Genomic DNA, 18028 nt, shown 5'->3' on the forward strand with positions numbered 1-18028 from the left:
TAAATCCCTTAGCCTTTAAGGTGCTACAGGGATTCTTTGTTGCTTTTACTGCAGAAGACTAACACAGCTACTCTTCTAGAAATAACCCAATACAAATTTGTTTGGCATGATTCCTTAAAGAGTTAAAGTGAAACCAGAATATTGTGGGCCCTATACGTCTTTCTTTTTGTAAACAGAAAAGAGAGAGGAGAAGAGAGAAGGCTTATTTCTTATCATGCAATGAAACATGGAAATTAAGCCAATCTGTAAATTGCCTCCAGCCTATTCACTTAATGTTAGATGCCATAGTCTTTTATATCATCTGAAAGAAATGTTCTGAGGGATAATTTTTCATGTCTCTTAATCTTCAAATCATGATTGGTTGTCTTGCTGAAAGGTGTGCTATAGTTCAAGTACAGGCCACTTTAAAATTTTACAAAAAAAAAAAAAAACCCACAATTTATTCTTTTATATACCTAGCCCTCTTGTTGTGAACACATAGGTGGACAACAGTACATGAAATGAAAGCAAGTATTGCATGCATCAAAGAAGTAAGACAGAATAAATTTTAAAATATCATTTCCAAATGTTTCGCAGCTTAGTTGTTGCCGGTGAAAGCCAAGCCATTTCCCCCCACTAAAAATATTCTGTAATATTTGGGAAGTGGCGAAAATATCATGTAGTCATTCAACAAAGCTACATGGGTGCACAAAGGACTCAAGCATACAGCCATTTCCACAATAATTACATTGTTGAAGATGTTACTGTGAAGGGGGGTATATTCTGCTTCCCCAAATTCTAGCATATTATATATATTACCCTTTATTTGCATACCCACAAAGATCAGATGGATCATAGGCCTAGTCAGCAACTACATTTTGAAGTAGATGGAAAAGTTTCTGGCAAAGTTCCAGAGTAGAAACCTCTGAAAACAAAAGCACAAGAAATGTATGTATGAAAAACATATGTATAAACGTATAGGATATCTATATTTGACATCACACTGCACATCAGTGGAATAATACGATGCAACAATTAGGCAGACTACAAGCAAACACATATTCATCAGTAACATTTGAGCAAGGCTGGAGGTATTTCACACAAATTTGCAATGAACCAAAAATTTTAATGTCGCTTTTCAAATGTCACTTTTGAAATCAAATCTTGGAAGATATTTCTTACAAATATTAATAATCTCAAGTCACCTTAGTGTGATATAGCAAATTGCATTGTTGGACATGGGTTCAAATGATCAGCCATTTTTTTTACGGGGAAAAAGGCAGGGTTCACAAACAATTAACTGCTTCTGAGATACACCAAGATAATGGTGTTAATCACTAGTTGATCAAATTCTATACTTTCCCCTATAGGTCCCTTGATCGAATATTGGACCCATGATTAGCTATGTTGAGGGGAAAGCACAAATTAGAATTCAAATTTGATTTTTTTTCCCTATTCAATTTTTAGCTAGGGGGAGTTGTTTGAGAATTTTTCTTCCCAAATTAATTTCATCTCTACTTTTCAATTGCTGGCACCTTACCCATATGTCTATGTTTTCAGCTCTACAGTTGAGCAATATTGCTTATTGTATTTTGGTGCCAGTATAGATTTAAGCAGTCCAAACAAGACTGTGTGTTTGAACTGACAGAGAGTAAATTATTTGTATCTGGCATAACTGATGGTTGTGTCAAAACCTTGGCATAAAATTCACTGGAAAACATATTCTTATGAATGCCTATTCAAACATGCCCAGCATTTATTATCATGGGATATAGCCAGCTCCATGCCAGAATAAGGCTGGATTTATTTATTTTTATATACCAATATTCCTCTCCAATGAAGACAAAACAACGATGCATGTACTCGATAGATGCCAAATCAGACAATTGTCTCAGACACTGAGCATCAAGACCCATTTTGAAGGGAGAATGTACTGTAGGACATTTTTAAAAAATGTTGCAAAACAGTTATAGAACATGGTTCTACTTCATTGATGAAATTAATATTGTTAGAATTATTGGTTCATTTATAAGGTAGCAGGATATTTGCAAGTCCCCTGTCTGAGACTGTGAAGAAATGCTGGGAAAACTAGTTGGACAAATATTTGGGCCTGCTGGAAGGTGTTTTGTATGTTCCTAGCTTTAGGCAGCTGAGGTCTTTGCTTGAGCAGGTCATGGGACATTTGCATCTACTCATCTCATCTCATTACCAATGACTTGGGTTGCCAACATGGTGCATAATGGTACATTTGAGGTCTTCGCCTGGTGCTCACAAAACCTCCAAGACACTACAAGATGGTGAAGGTAGTTACCTTTTTCTCTTTTGAAAAGTACGGATCAATTCTAATGGATTTGACTTTTACCAGAATTTCAGATCTATGGGTTGTACCAGCTAAGTCCTATGACAATAATTAACCTAAATTCACAATGCCTATTAACTTCAATGGATAGCTGAGGGACACAGTTGGTGAGCAGGGTGTATTTTTCAAGGTATACATTAGTTCTTCCGAATCTGCCTTTTACTTGGATCGGGATAGCAAAGTGTGTGTGCATGCTTTCCCCTCTTTCTTCCTCTTAATCCATGGAAAAGGGGGGCGGGGAGAAATGATCAGAGGGAGTAGAGCCTATGGCATTCACTCAAAAATCCAAATGTGCCTACAGGCCTACAAAGATTGGCAACCCCTAACCTAAGTCATCTGAGAACCCCTGTGAGGTAAATGCATCAGGGCAATCTCTTGATGTTTAGATGAGATGGAAAACGTTTCACTCTAGCCATCAAGGATATAGCTATTCCTATACTGCGTGCCCAAGAAAAGGTGTTTAAGTTGCCAAGGCAACTAAGAACAGCTATATAGGAAGCTCCTCCTGAGCTTTATAAGGGCCCATTCTTAGTATTGTGTCTCTTCCTGTTGGGTCAGGAACATTTTCTGTTTTTCCACTAAATGGGACTGAACCGATGTAGGCAAATCACACCCACATAGGGTGCTTCCACATTTTATTGTTGACTTGGTCTCCTCACGCATACCTGTTTTACACAGTGCCCACACAACAATGTTCTCATCAAAAAGTCACCCCATATTCCTCCTCTGCATTTAATCCAGATTGACTGTTGACACAGCTTTTTCTTCGTTTAATGGAATTTCCACCTACATTGTAAATCCAGATTAAATGGGATAATAACACAGGATGTCGTTTTGATGAAGACAACACTGTGTGGGTCACTGCACAAAATGTGCAAGTGTGAGCAACACCAAGCCTACAATAAACTGTCAGTTGGAAGTCCCCATATACAAATGTACATGAGAGAAATACGTTTAACCCAGGGTCTCATAACACTAGAATTCAGGGTGGTCCAATGAAGCTGAATGTTGGAAGATTTAGGATGGATGAAAGAAAGTATTTCATCACATAGTGCTTAGTTAAGCTACAGAATTCAAGAAGCTGTGATGGCTACCAAACTGGATGGCTTCAAAAGAGGACTAGGCAAATTCAGTGAGAATAGCAAGAGCTATATCAATACATTTGACTGAGGGTGGGGACTGCAGTTACTACAAGAACTGTGCCCCACGTCAAAAGCCCTTAAGGTCCTGAGCACCCTCTGAGATCGGGAAGATTGCTTGGCCAGTACTTCGACCACGGCTTGGTTATCTGACCAAAATTTAACTCTAGAGTTCTGAAGTTGCACCTAGATGTGAAAAATTCAAGGAAGGTTGGGTCTTGCATGATCTACTCCTCACTCCATTGAGCAGTCCCAGGTCTGGCACACCAGTGACCTTTGAAGTACACTCCAAAGCCATAGCTGCCGGGAGCATCTGAGTGCACCAGAAAGTCTGCATATACATGGTTTTCTTCAATCACACATACACAAGTCCCCAGATGTTTCCCACATTTGGATGTTTTTATTCTTCTACCTAATATGTAAGTGAAACCATACCCAGACATGTAGTGGAACTGTCACTTTAAACCTGCATTGTCCCTGTGTATAAATGATGTCTTGTTCTGACCAGGGTCTTCTTCTTCTTCATAAACAGACATTTAAAAATGGCAGGGGACATCTAAGAGAATTGTTCTCGTATTCCAGAGGCCAACAGTTTCTGTGACAGTACGACACTCAGAATAAATTGTATTTCCAGACAAATGTAATAGAGATGCTGCATAAAATCTCATACAGTTGGAAAGATAAAATTAACATGCTGATGATATTTTAATGTTTCAATATAATCAAAGGAGCATGGATCATGCATCCTCCACTTCCAGTGTCATTGTCTTCTTTAATCTTTTGCATATGCAAAAAAGGGAGGAATAAACTGCAAGAAAAATCGGCTCTGCTTTACGATACATTACAAATACTACTGAAGGGAGGCAAGGAGCATATTAGAAATTTCTACTCACAACCTAAACACAATTACTTGTGTGACAATGCAGGTATAGCCTGACAGATTTACCTAATTACTGGGTACAGTTTCACTTAAATTTTTAGTCATAAAAATAAACTCATCTGAAAATGGGAAACATCTATGGATCTATTTTTGAGCATCGTGGCAAATATATGAAATACACTTTTGCAAAAATGCAACTGAACAAACCTATTCCTGAATGACTCTGTCATGGTAAACCTCTTTGCATATGCTCAGAAAGAATTGTGGAAGCCATTCCATGACCCACTCTAGAGTGGAATGTTTACTCTCTGCTCTTTGCCAAAACTCTGTGAGTGATTTCACCCATCCTTTCTGCCACCAAACTTTGTAAGGCTGCCACAATGACTAATATTGCTTCCAAACAATCTGTCTATTGTGTGCAGCCTCTGCTACTAATTTGGTGAGCTTGTGCATCACTGTAGAATTTTCACTAACATTCCAAATGCTCTGGAAACAGAATCTCACAATAGCTTTTGTGAAAGAAGAAGTCAGTTTTGTTGGGATTAAAACCTTCCAAGGCAGCTGAGAAATTGTTTTGTGGGGCAGCTTAAGGGCTGCAATTAGAAGGATTAAGAAACAGGGAGTGTCCCCCCCCCCCAAAAAAAAAATGGCAGAAAGAAGAGTACATTGCAAACATTGGATGCATTATACCTGAGGCTGCTTCTGAAGATGGTTTGGAATTGCTGGTGCAGAATTGCTCACAAAGGCAAGACAATTTGAGCATATTACACCGATCCCAACTGCACTAGCTGCCAATTAGTTTCCAAGTCCAATTCAAAGTGCTGGTTTTGACCTATAAAGCCTTAAATGGCTCATGACCACAATACCTCAACTACAGGTACCTCTCCCCATATGAACCAACCTCATCTGAGGCCGTTCTTCATGTGCCTCCTCCGTGAGAGATCTGGAAGGTACCAACAGGCCTTTTCTTCAGTGGCTCCCCATTTGTGGAATGCTCTCCCCAGGGAGGCTCACCTGGAGCCTTTGTTGTACTTCTTTAGGTGCCAGGCGAAAACATTCCTCTTTGACTGGCTAACATTCTATGTCCTTTTAATTGTGTTTGTGGGAGGCAGGGTTATGGGTTTGTTTTGTTGTTGTTGTTGTTGTTGTTATTATTTATTTTGTGTTTTTATGCTGCATACCACGCTGAGATCTTCAGATGAATGACAGTATACAAAATAAATAAATAACATTTTAAAAATAGATAAAAAAAATAAAGCAAGCAGTGGCCGGGGAAACCACTACTGCTGCCCTACACACCCTATCCACTACCTGAGGTGGTTCACTTTGACTCATGGTAGGCCTAGCCCTCATTGCCACTGTGGGTTTGACTGGCTAGTGGGTGGGGGGAAATAATTAAACAACTATTTGCATAATCTGGAAGCATGTCATGCAGACCTCAGTTGAGGTTACTGAGTAGGCATGCATAGAATGGTACTGAAAATAAACAAATAAATAGCAATTCATACTATTTCCCAAAGGGGCATAGCAAGTTTCTCCTCAAAACCTCAAATTCAGCATCGTCCAACTTTTCTATTCATGACTTTCCAAGTTGAAAAATGTTGTCCGTGTACAATTTTTCAGATTCGCCGTTTGTACTTACACAAGGCCTGTATGAGTGAGGAATCACAGAAAGCTCAATTATATTTCACATAAGCTATCTTTCAAAGGAAACCTTACAACACTAGGATGTTACAGGAGTGCAGTACATCTCTAGATACTCAAAAAACACTTTGTGCTGTCAGTGTGCTGAGAACAGATTGATGACTTTGAAGACCTCCAGCATAGAGGGCGAAATTAAGGATCTGCTATGATTCGGCTGGAGTTGGGATGAGGGATGCCTCCTTTCCACCCTTGCTTATTGAATCTGAAAACCCTCATAGATTTTTATTTTTTATTTTTTATTTTTTTGCTATGGAAGTATTGACTTTAAAACATACCAAGATAGAAACAAGCTTTTTCTAAGGGAAGTTGCAAAGCTTAAAATAGGATTCAGCTGTATCTCCACGATCTCAGGAAAACAGAATGGCCAATAAATTATAGTTGCATGGGAAGAGGAAGATTGTTGCATTAAATTTAGTCCATAGTTTTTTGAAACAAAAAAAACCACACACAATTGTTCTACACCGAGGGCAACACAGTACAGTGTGGATTTTAATGGGATAGAAACACAATTCGGATGACCGGCATTTGAAGAGCTTGGGTGGTTAAGGCCACAACCACATTAGAAGCCAGGATTCAGTCCAAAGGGCTGTGCAGTACAACATGAATGTAGAAAAGCTTCTGAGTAACTTTTTCTCCAATTGGCCTCCATGTTCAACGAACAAAACTACTCCAAAATCTCAGGATATAGGCTGCACTCCTGCAACTGCCTGCCTGGAAGTAAACTCATTGAACTCAACCTGATCATCTAGTCCAACCGGAATATGCAGCTCTCCTATACGGGGATTGAATCTGCAGTTTTAAAAACTCAATAGCAGCGTGAACAATTAAAATCTGATTAGAATACAAAGTATTTTAAGGACCTATTGAAAGACAACTAAAGGTGGGACCAAATGCACATCCTGTGGGAGAACGTTTTACAAAGAATTGTTGACCAGGGTGAAAAAAGGAAGGATTCTCTATGGATCAAAGCCCCCATCTCCAAAGGTTTGAATTCTAGTTGTGCCTTTCCCCCCCTTTTTTTTGGCTATGCCTTTCAAGCCACTTCCATATTACAAAAACGTTAAAAGGTACTTATTTACCTATATTACAGGGGGGATTTATCACCTATGTTTGCTAGGAATGTTGAGATCCTTTGTGAACAGGCACAAAAGAAATGAGAAGTACCATTACGAGAACGTCACAGGATATCATTAATCCTCATCAATTACCAGAGAAACATGTCTCTGCCAAAGCAGTTTCAAGCATTCTATTATACTGTCTCTATAATTAGTTTAAATATCTATTGTACTACGTACAAGCTGGACTCGGTTTTATGCACTCATCTATACAAAGAATGAAGTAACCATTACACATCTTCTGGTGCCAGTTATACTTTGCATCAATCTTAGCTGCTGTGTGTCTATATTTGATCCCCCAGATTGAATTTGTAGTTCTGCAAGCCCTTTAACACAAGAACATGAGAATTGCCAAGCTGGGTCAGACCAAGCTGAATATTGATCTAGTTCAGCACTCTTGTCTCCCAGCTATTGCAGACCTTCCAAGTGTCCCTATTTTCCAGGGATGTCCCTGATTTTAGAGAAGCTTCCCCGGTTTCTGATTTGATCCTGGAATGTCCTGCTTTTCCTTAGGATGTCCCTATTTTCACTGAAGAAATGTTGGAGGGTATGGAGTTATCCAACCCCAAGCTGTCTGAAGGCAATTCTGTATAGGGAAGTTTTTTATGTTTAATTATTTATTATGTTTTATATATGTTGGAAGCTGCCCAAAGTGCTGGGGCAACTCAGTAAGATGTGTGGAGTATAAATAGTAAAATTATCATTGTGGTGGAATGGGACGTCCCTATGGAGGGTATGCAATTGGCAAGGCAAATTCTTCAGGGGATTCACAGTGTTACTATATGTTCCTTGATAATAATCCTCAGAATCTAGAAGTCAGATGTATACTATCTCTGAAACAGTGGTTGTTCTGATAGAACTATTCTCTATCATATGTATCTAAGCATTTTCAAGGGTCATGTGATGCTCACCATCATATGAACATGTTTTGTGGGTCAATGGTTTTATGGCCTGGTTCACACCTAATTCTAAACTATAGTGAGTCTCATGGCCATGTGCATGCATATAAACATACACACGCACATACATATACCTCTTTCTTCAGTGTGGCCACAAGAGGAGAGCAGAAGCTTCTACTTTCATCTTAAATTAACTATAGTTTAGCATTATGCTGGAGCCCAAAACTGTGGTTAATATTAACTGTGGTTTGTTGAAAGCAAGCCAGCTTCTTAAATTATAGTTTTAGTGGCTTGTTTCAACAAACCATAGTGACGATTAACCACAGTTTGATTAGGTTCGGGTGACATGGCAAAATCCAGTTACTTTATTTTGCAGCTGAGCCAAAGTAGCAGGGGACAAAGAGGAGAGTGCACCAGCCCAGAACTCACCTAAGTTCATTCACTGTGATTTGGCATTATGTCTGAATCTGCCCATTGTGGATGAAGAGTTGCTACATTTGTGATAAACTTGCCAGCTAACCATTTCAGTGTTTCCCCCCAAGATTTTATATTGAAATAATGAATGATTTATTCTTTCCACACACTCATGGCTTTATAAAACTGATCATATCCTTCTCTCTTTAATATGTAGTCATATTTCAAAATGGAAACATTACACTAATTTAAAGCTTTCTGTGTCATGAATGGGACAAAAGTTAAATAAACTTTTCTACAGTTCACTGTATTTGTCCTGCACTCTTTCCTAAATAAATAAATAATATGTAATGTTGGACATGTGACTTCTAGTAATCTGGTATGGAAATTGGTTTTAATGATGCAAAATATTTTTTCCTTAATATTTTTAAGCTGTTTTTCATTTGAGTTTCTTAGAGACACTCAATTAATTTCAGTAGCAGTTATATCTCTTATATTTTTATGTAGTGCTTTGATCTCTTAGAAATGAACATCCAAAGTATGGTCTTCCAAGTATTTATTCTGGATCATTTACATGAATGCCAGTCCAGAATGAATGTTTGGAGGATTGTAGATATATATAATATGAGAAATGTGAAAGAATAACTAAGAAATTTACACCACATCCCAACACACCAGACAAGATACTAAATAGTTCTTCTTCCACACACACTGAGTTGGCAATGTGTGCAACAATATCATGACCTCCAGATGACCTATTTAGGAAGCACTATTCCTTAAACTAAAGTAAGGCTGTGCCCAGGCTTTGCAGAACATTCATTCTCATATGTTTGCAGGAGATTAAATGACAGTGAGCATTCATCTTGATCTAGTTCTCAATAGTCATCCGTTCATCCCACACTTTTTGGTGCATTTCCCCATCACTGTCCTAACTGCAAAAAGTTTTTAATCTTCTTTAATACAGATAGGAGGTGATAACAGTGCAAACAATGGAGAGACAATGGAGTGTGTCTCCAGGGGTGAAACCAAACTGCTGCATTAGTGGCACCAGAGTTACCTCCCTGGCATGCAAGCCTGGGCAGTGTGTATGGAGGTTCTAGGCTGCCCAGATGACAAGACTCCTTTCTCGCCCTTTTTGATGCAGTCCAAAGGAAAGCAGAGCAATAGGTTTGGCACCAGCTTGGCTGCAGGAGTTACTGGAAGGAGCCATACAAGGTACCATCCAACCATCTTCAAAGTGGAGTGGATTTGTGTAGGGTCTCCTCCTTAGCATTTTCTTCTCCAAAAGGTATCTTGAAAGGCAGCAGAGGCTTAGAATCAGAGTTTTCCTTCTCTGATTCCAGGTTGATGAGCCCCATCTGACCCTCCCTTCCCTCTACAGTAAATAACTGAAGCCACCTTCTGAAACTGAAGAACAGAAACTGCCTTCTTGACTGTTGGACCCACTATTGGTCTCATTTGCTCAATCTGCTGGAGCCTTTCTTCACATGCAGGGGAAGTCCCTAACTCACTGAGGGTTTGAGACCCATTGGCTACACTCATCTGGTTTAGCCAGCCAGTCGAACCAATTTCCCAGGGTATGACCTTTGTTGCGTGCTGACAGATTCTAGGAGGAACAGATGAAAGCTGAGTGCAAAGGTGGACAAACTACCCAAGAAGGAGTATGACATGTTCCCTGCCAGAGGTACTACCCATCCCCTTACACCCCATACATGCAGCAAACAACAAGTAATCTGTTGAAAAAAGAATAGAGACTATGAGATTGTTGGTTTATCAAAGAGTTTTCGCAACCCATAGCCACAAGGAGTTCTCTACCATTTCAGTTTTACATTAATCACTTCTTTTATTAATTGTCTGTTATAGTCATCAGTCAAAAAGACACTGTTATTAGCTGCTACACACCAACTTTTCTTTAATTTTGAAGTTAAATGGTGATTTCTTGACTTATGCAAGTAGAATGCGCAAGGTTCAATCACTGGTGTTATCCTTTCACCCAACATCTAATCTCCGGTTAGTCTAGAGACTAAGATTTCTAAATCCCCATACACTCCTGAGAATGTAAAAACAAGTAATATTCCATGCCATATGGTGACAAGTATACCAAGTATACCATTAGCACTTGGACTCATGGCAGTAAATTAATCCATACAATCATTTCTATCATGAGAAACCGTGTCCAGCAAATGTTGGCTGCAAGATTTGAATATAAACACAGAAGCCATTCACTTCTATATGCCAACCAGCTTGATTATTGCACATAGATTAATACCAATCTATGATTTTGTAGTTGGGGTTTCTCTTCTCCTAGCTGTAGATCAAAAATCTATGAGCTGAAACTAAGCTAACTTTTTTTCGTGAACCATGTCCCTTTTGGGGGAATTTTGCCGCATTCTTTCTGTGATGGTCTCAGTAACACAGCCAATTCTGACAGTCCTCATAGCATTAAGACATCATCTTTGACAGAATCATCCATTTGACTAATTCAGGCTGGAGCAAGAAGCAGCAGCCAGGTGTGATGATGTGGTCTTAACACTGGAACAACCAAAGGAGAGCATTCCCAAAGCGCTAGAAGAAATTAAAAGATTTGGAGAAGTGGCAGGTTTTAAAAGAAATTCAGATAAAACCAAATGTTGGTCAAAAACATGGATGAGCGGTGGAAAAGACAAGTTTTAGACCAACATTTGGTTGAATGGTTATAGTAAAATGTGCAGAAAGCTATGAAATGTAATATGAACCATGGAAGGAGAAGAAGGGAAGTTACTGGATATTTTAAAGTTTGTAAAATGTTTAATTTGAAATCTAGAAAAATGAAAACTCAATAAAAATTATATATTAGGAGGAGGAGGAGGAAGAAGCCAGGTGAAAAATGGCATTGAAATGGTGGCTTCCATGAAAAGTGTCACTTAACCGGGTTGGACAAAGGTTAGTTAGTTGCATAATCTAAATGCTTTTCAGGGTGCAGGTGAAATCTATACCACTCAGATTGCTAGGGTTATTGATTACAATATGTCTTGAATACAGTTGATTTTCTTGAATACAGTTTTTTAAAACATTGTTTCTTAAAATATCATCTGTATAATGGAAACAGTTGAACTACAAGATCACCTTACTCTGCATATGCCCAATCAACCACTTTGATTGGCAGAATTGGCACAACTACGGGTGCCACGTAATACCCATTCCACATCTGTAAGTACCTGATCATTTAATGTGGCAGCTCCTGCACTTTGGACCCACCTGCCTACTGAGATCAAGTAGGTGTCTTCACTGTACTCTTTCTGGTGCTTGATAAAAACATTCTTATTTAGATTTCAGTTTCATGTAACAGGAGCAAATCCACATTGGCCTGTGAATTTCTTGCATAAATTGCCATGAGAGTGATCTAGCCAAACATAAACAAATGTAATACCAATTAATTTCCATAGGGGAATTGGCCACACGCTTACAGAATGGTTAACTATGGCTGGCTGGCTTCCTAAAGATAAAAATGGTACAGTGGTGACTAGAGAAAATGGGAGAATGTAGAACAATGATCTAAATAATGCATGTGATCAAGATCGTACTTGGTGATGGGCAAAGTAGATATTTAAATATAGTACTCGACAGCATAAAAGCTACAGCTATGAAGCTGCCTAAGTCATTTGAACCAGTCACTGTCTCTCACTGCAGTTGTAAAGGACAAATTGTGGAGGAAAGAGCCACAAATGCCCCTTTGTGATGTGTCATGTATATAAATTAATAAATAACCCCTTAGCATAGTCTCTTCTGTCTCTGTTCTGAACCTTGAATTAAAAGTATGTGTTGGGGAGGAATGCTTTGATTCTTTAAAGTCAGGGGTGTGGCACTTGTGATTGCCCAGGCTTTGTTTGGCTACAACGCCCATCACCCATGAATGCTGGCCAAGCTGTCTGGAGCTGGTGTGAGTTGTATTCAGGCAACATCCGGAGGGCCTCTGGTTCCCCCTCCCTGGTTTCGATGTCTTCTTAAATCGGACTCCTCAACACATACAATTGGCCTCCACCTCCCATTACCCACATACTGAGATGCATATCCTCATTGTGGGTCTGTCTGCACACACAAGTATTTGTGTGATGGTAAGGCTTCATGAAACTGAGAGCCACGATTTTTAAACATTTCCAAATGCATAGAGCCTTACCTATGTGCAGGTGCTTGTGTGCTCAGATCATCACTGTGCACGTAGGCATTTCAATACATGGGCAGTGGGATGGAGGTTCCAGGGCCTGCTATTGTCCACTGTCTGTGTGTTCATTGCACCTCATCTTGTGGAAAGGGGTTTGGTATCCATGATACCACTTTAAACAGCCATGGCTTCCCAAATCGCTTCCACTTCCGAGTGGGGGGCAGGTTGCGGTCTCACCGCCAGGTCCACCCCCACCTCAGCATTGGGGCGGGACTATGTCCCGCATCAAGCTGAGGGGGCCCGGCCATGCCAGGCAGTGAGCGGCCAATTGGGTGGCTCGGGGGGCATGGCCAGGGTAATTTAAACCCTGGCGTGACGCTGAATCTCCCCTTTCAGCCTCCCACCGTGGATCTCCCGTCCTCTTACCTTTTTCCAGGTTGGTTCATTGGCCTTGCTATGGACTTCGGTTGGTCACCGTTGAGGGGCCTGGTAGGACTTTTACCACTTGGCAAATAGGCACCAGCCATTTGGTTTTCACCTGCCTCATAGCAATCGTCACAACTTTGTAAAGTTTGGCAGTTAGGCATTGGAATAGTGGTGTTGGGGGGAGGGGAGGTGCAGCCATCACCTGCCCCTCCATGCTCAAGCGTATTCCACTAAAGGAATCCGGGGGTGTGGCTCTCTGCGGAGGGACTAGGGTCATGCCACGACCCCATTAGGAACCCAGGGGATGCTAGAGTCGATTCACATCGGCAGGGCTCCCCCTACAGGTGGTTTACAATTACAGACTTCCTGCAAGGCAGGCAGGAAGTCAGAAATAGTCTGTTGGTGCCAATGCCAAAGTCAATACTACTCACATTCTGTAACCAATAAGGTTGCGGCCTAAATTTTGCCCATTAACATTAATCTAAAATTCTGTGTCCTAGTGTCTTTATTCTCCTGGGGGTGGCTTAGGGGCTTTGACATGCAAATAATTTTTGGAAACTGAAGCTAGTTGAGGGTGCTGAGAGTCATTAGGAGACACCCTATTTCCTTCAATTCCCAGAGTTCCCTGTGGAGAGGGAATGATTGTTGAACCAGTCTGACAATAGTAGTTCTGTGAGGAGATCAGAATTCTTTGGGGAAAGCCATGACTGCTTCAAGTTGCATCCCTGTGGCATGAATGTGGCTTAGATGAGCCTTGGGTCTGAGCCAGTAGGACTTTTCTTATGTTCTTACACTCTTATGTGTGCCTTTCTCCATGTCTGCACAGAAGAAGTTGGGCAAAGCCATTGCCTCTCTCTATGCTGTGGGGAAACAGTGTAACACCAAAGCAGCTGATTTGTCTGATTCCCTTTTTGTTTTCTGAGACAAGAGGGTGTGGAGAGAACCAAAGAGTGCCTTTGTTCTTTTTCCACCGGGGGCTCGAGGAGGAAGGAACTGGAGCCATATTCTATCAGAGCATTTTCTCAACATGAATGGAATACATAAGCCTGAGCTAAAGGAGTATATAAAGCCTCGCTGAAATGGGCTGCATAATTCATTTGTCTCACAATCCATAAATAATGATAATACTGTATCATAGTCCAGCTATGCAGTAATCTTTATCTCCCACTGTCTAAATAAAATTTGATGTTTATAAACTATATACACTCGCATATCCCCATGTACATAGCAAAAATCAGCCAAGAGATAAATTAGAGAGGAAAACTATGAAAAATGGCAAAATTACTGATGCAAACTCTACATAAACAAATGTGAGGGTTTAACATTTTCATAAATGTTTCACAACTTGAGCTGTTTAGTGTCCCACTAGGTCAATCGCTCTAGGATGAGGGCATTTCGGATTTTTTTTGGGGGGGGACAAACAAGTCACAGCATTGGGAGGATCACCTCATTAAATCAGAAAGCGGCAACTTGCCTACAACACCACAACCCAAGCCTACTTCAGCCCATGAAAAGGGTTCTTTCTGAAATTCTAACACTGCCAATGGTCCAGCCTAAACACAGGCTGGTTCACCTGGTATGGTAGGCCAAACTATGGCTTACCACGACCTCACGAAGGTGCAGGATCCCAGAGAGAAGCACTTTGCTCCTTCTTGGGTGTGTGTACATGTGTGTGTTTAATTCCCCCATGTAATTTTTATTGAATTATAAGCAAAAGAAAAAAAATATGGAAGTAGAAGCCAGAAAGAAGAAAGTGATAGATGATACCAGAAGAACAACATAACATGATGCAGCATCAGTGCAGACATGGAACATGAATACAGAAGAATATTGTTGAGGTTTAAGAAATATTTGGAAGATATTTGGAAAAGAAAGTACTGCAGTAATTGCCAATGTGTTGAACTCAAGGTGGATCAGAATTTTTTAAATCTTAATTCCCTTGCTTTCTTATCATGTGTGCAGAACACAAACAGAAATGTAATAAAATAAAATAAAATGGCTTGGATGTGTTATATCTTGTGGATTGCATTTTCATGTAATTCATACTTTGGCACAAGGTGGAAGAACCTGGTCTTTTTTTTTACTCCCACCCAACATTTGACTTAGCATATATTCCAGACCCAGGCTTGTGATTGAGATCTCTCACTACTAACCATGAGCTGTCATCCAGGTTTGTTCTGTTCCCAACATATTTGCATCTTTGGGAATCTACTCACTTCATACTATTTTTTTAAAAATGTGCATAGGTTGGCTACTGCTCCCCTCTCCTTTGAATGTCTGAAGGGGACTCTAATGTCTGCCAGTTGCATTATATGATATGAGGAAGCTATGAATGGTCTATCTGTCACACTCTATCTGCTAGTTTTAATGCTTAACATACATAGCTGTCCTATGCTGAGCGAGACCACTTGTCCATCTAGCTCAATAATGAGTCAGACCAGAATTGAGTCATATCACATTGGTGCAACTCCCAACGAATTGTCCACCTGACTGGGAGCAGCTCTCCAGGGGTTGCTAACATATCACCCCTAGCATGATATGTGGGGAAATGAACATGGGAACACAGGAAGTTATTAAGCTTCCTCAAATCGAGTCAGACCATTGATCCATCTAGTTCAGAATGGTCTGCAACCTTTGGAAAACCAAAAGTTCTCCAAATGGAACTACAATTTGCAGCAGCCTTGGTCATTGGCCATGTGTGCTGGGACTGACTCTTTGCTCTGAGTCATTGTACAGATTGTACAGATGTCACACTAGACTTCAGTGGGAATGCTGGGCCCAAGCTCAAGCTAACCTGAGACTGGGCTGACATTTGAGCCTAGGTGTATTAAATGCAATGGTTATTAGGGATGCTGTCAACATCATTTCCTTAGTAGAAAGGATGGGGGGGGGGGTATCTGTGTGATCCAGATTTTAATATGACTCTTTCTAATTCACACTTTTTGAAACAATATGCACACTGAAACACAGCTATCCTTCTAAATTTGCACTTCCCTCAATTCTGTCATGTAGTTCTATCAAATAATGTGTCTAACATAATGAGTACCATATTATTAATTTTCTTTTTCTTTTTAATTAAATTTCTATATCATCCTTTATCTCAGCATCACGGGGCAGTTTACAATATAAAAATACAAAAATACAAATCATAGTAACAAACAAAACTGCACAAACTGTTTAAAAGACCAAAGATTGTTTAATTAACCAAAAACCTGGGACAAAATGTGCATATTAGGGAAAAGTGCATAAAAATGTTTGCATAAGTGGAAATAACATATAAAATGCTATAAATTTATTGAATTTATATCCCACACCTTCCTCCAAAGGAACCCAGGGTGGAAAAATACACTTTATTTAATGTGCAAAAACATGCCTATTAGAAGAATTTTGTACTAAAATGCTGACAAATGTACAAACTGATACAAAACTGGAGAGACTGGGGGGAAAATGAGAAACTGAAATTGGCAGATCCACCCATCCCTAGTAAAAAGTACTTTTGAATACAAAGTAAGATAACATGCTGCCTTGCATTCATTTTTTAACATTATTTCATAGGTACCAGTAAATTAATTCATGGGATGATTTTTTTTTTGCTGTGTGTGTGTGTGTGTGTGTGTGTGTGTGTGTAAAATTCAGCTGAACCTGATTTCAATCTCAGTGATACTTGAAATCTTGCTAGAGCACATTAGAACACATAACACATAAAGCTACAACTTAACCTAATTTTATATGAACCAAACCCTTAATTCTTTTTTCCCCCTTTTTTTTTTTGCAACTCACTCATCTCATTCCTATGATCATAAGAAAATGTCTAATATTAAATTATAACAACAGCAATCAAAGTCATGGGGAGCGAGAGGATTCTCAATTGCAGTCCATGCCCTGCTCTCGATATCACCAGAGGAAGAGATTGAGAAGCCCATCAATTCACATAACTTCCTACCAGTGCCCCATTGTCTTTTCAGGACTTAATGATGCTGAAGTGTCTCCATGATTAAAATTTAAAGGCTTCCAAGTAACCAAGTAATTTGCCCAAAACTCCTTATCCACCACTCACCACAAAGACTCTGATTTTAATATACTATTAATCAAGCTCCAGCCTAGTTTACCAGCGATACTTAAAATTACGGAAGAACTAACTTCATTGTTCTCATAGTATCAGAAGAAAAATCTTTTTCCTTCATCAGTGATGTGTGCGTGCACACACATCCCAAAATGGAGAAGTTAAAAAATGATATTTGATGGTGAAAACATGAGAGAGGGAGGGAGGGAGGGAGAGAGAGAGAGAGAGAGAGAGAGAGAGCTGTTCCTCATGTGATAAATTTGATCTATAGGTTTTGCTGCAGTTTTCATGAACCAAAAGTTGGTTTTAATCATCACACAGGTGTATATGTTTCTGAGTATATAAAAGAAATCAAGAAAATTGATAAAGATCTGTTGAAATACAATGGTTGCTGATCAACCTACAAAATAAGAAAGTATGAGATTACCCTGCTTTTACTATCCTGTATGACCACTGAAGGGGTGAACAGTCACTTCTGAATTAAGCATATCATGGCCAATAAGTTTAAATAGTGACGAGGTGACTGGTGGCCACAAGCATAGGAAAGCACTGCTGTTCATTGCTCCACCTCTTAAGCTACTCCTAATCACATCTTCCTTTTGCTCCACCATTTTGGAGCGCCTCCTGCCTGTTTGACTCACTGTTTGACACATGCTAGCTATGCAAAAGCAGTCAAGGAGGGTTCAGGGCAGGGCCATGAGGCGTGTGGCCCTGCCTGTTCCCCCAAAGGATGGTGCGTTGGGAAGCCTTTCGGGTAAAATTGTGACTAAAAAAGAAGAAGCTACTAAAAGTGATATCCTTGTCCCGATCTGCCAGGAGAAACCTCATTTGACTTCTTCTCGGAGTTATAGGCCAGAGGTCCAACATTTTGCTCCTCTACAGCTTACTCTACAACCCACCTCTATTCCA

Source organism: Podarcis muralis, chromosome 1 (assembly GCF_964188315.1).
Source record: "Podarcis muralis chromosome 1, rPodMur119.hap1.1, whole genome shotgun sequence".
NCBI classification, from domain to species: domain Eukaryota; kingdom Metazoa; phylum Chordata; class Lepidosauria; order Squamata; family Lacertidae; genus Podarcis; species Podarcis muralis.